At 40.8% G+C, this 3,214-nt stretch overlaps 1 non-coding gene across 1 annotated transcript; it reads right to left on the bottom strand.

The window, feature by feature from the left end:
• Positions 1–2,777: 2,777 nt before the first annotated feature.
• Positions 2,778–2,906, bottom strand: LOC141415311 (small nucleolar RNA SNORA27). The gene has a single exon (XR_012440288.1). It is a non-coding gene; the product is annotated as a small nucleolar RNA SNORA27 (small nucleolar RNA).
• Between the last annotated feature and the right edge of the window lie 308 nt (positions 2,907–3,214).

Genomic DNA, 3,214 nt, shown 5'->3' with positions numbered 1-3,214 from the left:
GAGCCAACATGAATGTGACAGCTAGAAGCTGAGACTAATGCAGGCATGGATCATTGGTGATTTAATTAAAACCTTTGAGTAATGATGTGATTTTCCAAAGTGGTGGTAAACTTCTAAATATATAAAGTCCAGTCTCATCTTGATTCACCATGGAATTGTATGCCTAGAAATTTCAGTGCCTGTAAGCCATGCCTGGGCAGTTTGGGATTAAGTTCTAGACTCAGATCATTAGTATCAGGGTTTTCTACCTTCTATGTGAATATCCAGAGGAAAATCATAAAATCATGCTGCCTTAAAGGAGAAAACTGTTAAATTTATATGGAAACACAAGAGGCCACGAATAGCCAAGGCAATACTCAGTCAAAAGAACAATGCAGGAGGTATCACAATACCTGACTTCAAACTATATTACAAAGCAATAGCAATAAAAACAGCATGGTACTGGCACAAAAACAGACATGAAGACCAGTGGAACAGAATAGAGGTTAGCAGTCTGCAAAAAACTGAAACTAGATCCATGTATATCACCCTATACCAAGATTAACTCAAAATGGATCAAGGATCTTAATATCAGACCCCAAACTCTTAAGTTGATACAAGAAAGAGTAGGAAATACCCTGGAGTTAGTAGGTATAGGTAAGAACTTTCTCAATGAAACCCCAGCAGCACAGCAACTAAGAGATAGCATAGATAAATGGGATTTCATAAAACTAAAAAGCTTCTGTTCATCAAAAGAAATGGTCTCTAAACTGAAGAGAACACCCACAGAGTGGAAGAAAATATTTGCCAACTATACATCAGACAAAGGACTGATAACCAGAATATACAGGGAACTTAAAAAACTAAATTCTCCCAAAACTAATGAACCAATAAAGAAATGGGCATGTGAACTAAACAGAACTTTCTCAAAAGAAGAAATTCAAATGGCCAGAAAACACATGAAAAAATGCTCACCATCTCTAGCAATAAAGGAAATGCAAATTAAAACCACGCTAAGATTCCACCTCACCCCTGTTAGAATAGCCATCATCAGGAACACCACCAACAACAGGTGTTGGCGAGGATGCGGGGAAAAAGGAACCCTCTTACACTGCTGCTGGGAATGTAGACTAGTACAACCACTCTGGAAAAAAATTTGGAGGCTACTTAAAAAGCTGGACATCGATCTACCATTTGATCCAGCAATACCACTCTTGGGGATATACCCAAAAGACTGTTACTCCAGAGGCACCTGCACACCCATGTTTATTGCGGCACTATTCACAATAGCCAAGTTATGGAAACAGCCAAGATGCCCCACCACTGACGAATGGATTAAGAAAATGTGGTATCTATACACAATGGAATTTTATGCAGCCATGAAGAAGAACGAAATGTTATCATTCGCTGGTAAATGGATGGAATTGGAGAACATCATTCTGAGTGAGGTTAGCCTGGCCCAAAAGACCAAAAATCGTATGTTCTTCCTCATATGTGGACATTAGATCAAGGGCAAACACAACAAGGGGATTGGACTATGAGCACAGGATAAAAGCGAGAGCACACAAGGGAGGGGTGAGGATAGGTAAGACACCTAAAAAACTAGCTAGCATTTGTTGCCCTTAATGCAGAGAAACTAAAGCAGATACCTTAAAAGCAACTGAGGCCAATAGGAAAAGGGGACCAGGAACTAGAGAAAAGGTTAGATCAAAAAGAATTAACCTAGAAGGTAACACCCACGCACAGGAAATCAATGTGAGTCAATGCCCTGTATAGCTATCCTTATCTCAACCAGCAAAACCCCTTGTTCCTTCCTATTATTGCTTATACTCTCTCTACAACAAAATTAGAGATAAGGGCAAAATAGTTTCTGCTGGGTATTGAGGGGGGGAGCGGGAGGGGGGGGGAGTGGGTGGTAAGGGCGGGGGTGGGGGCAGGGGGGAGAAATGAACCAAGCCTTGTATGCACATATGAATAATAAAAGAAAAATGAAAAAAAAAAAAGGAGAAAACTGTCTGGCTTTCTGTCAGTAGTGACCCTAACCATTTTTAAGCAAAAGTGACTTTATACATGGGGTACTGCTGTCCAGTCCAATCCAAATTCCCATTTTACAGATGGAGCTAGGAGAGAGTCTCTCCCCCAACATCACCTAAGCCTGAGGGGACACTGGGACCAGAATGTAGGTGCTTAGCTCCTAATTCAGTTCTCTTGTCTCTAGCCCAGACTTTCCTAGGGATTACTGCTACATCTGGCCCTGCCAGGTGTTCTGTTTCCTGGCTACTAACTCACTATTGCCTGCAAAGTATTAATGATGTAAAAAGTTAACCTATCCTCCTGAAAGTCTCAATAAGGTTCCCAGGTGATTCTGACTAGAATACCTGTGTCTCACACTGAGAACCATTCCCTAAAGTTAGTGCTTGGAAAGTCCGTAAGAAAAAAAGGCCAGGCACTGGTAGCTCACACCTGTAATCCTAGCTACTCTGGAGGCAGAGATCAGGAGGATCACAGTTTGAAGCCAACCCAAGGAAATCATTTGAGAGACCCTATCTCGAAAATACCCAACACAAAAAGGGCTCAAGGTGTAGGCCCTGAGTTCAAGCCCCAGTACTGCAAAAAGAAAGAAAGAAAGAAAAAACCAATCACAAAATGGGGGGTGGTGGAGTGGCTCCAAGTGATAGAATACTTGCCTAGCAAGTCTGAGGCCCTGAGTTCAAACCTCAGTACTGCAAAGATAAACAAACAAACAAGTAAATAAATAAATCAGACACATTTTCATCCCCCTCGACCCCCATTTTTCAATTTATTTTCCATGACAGGTTGCAGGACAAACACTCAGTTTTTGCTTGAGTTTTAAATGGAGATTTCCTTTGCCCCACTTGAATGACCAACAAAGACATAAGTCCAATTGGCAAAGTGAAAGGGGATACATTTTCACCCCTTTGATTTTTTGCGTCCCATGTGGCTAATTTCAAGATTTGTTGTTGTTTTAATTGACTTTGGTTTTGTGTTTTGAGACAAGATTTCACTATGTAGTCCAGACTAGCCTTGAGCTCTCAATCCTCCTGCTTCAGCTTCGTGGAGTGCTGGGACTACAGACATCATGTCTGGCTTAATTTCAAGCTTTATTATTTATTTATTTATGTAATGGTACTTTCTGTTGCTTGGGCACAGAGCCTGGCCCACAGCCATTATTCAAATAATGTTTGCTAAATGAGTTATTTAGTAAGTTAAATAA

This window comes from Castor canadensis, chromosome 12 (assembly GCF_047511655.1).
Source record: "Castor canadensis chromosome 12, mCasCan1.hap1v2, whole genome shotgun sequence".
NCBI lineage: Eukaryota > Metazoa > Chordata > Mammalia > Rodentia > Castoridae > Castor > Castor canadensis.
Note: the sequence above shows the minus strand (reverse complement) of the source record. Positions and strands in the feature narration are given on the sequence as shown.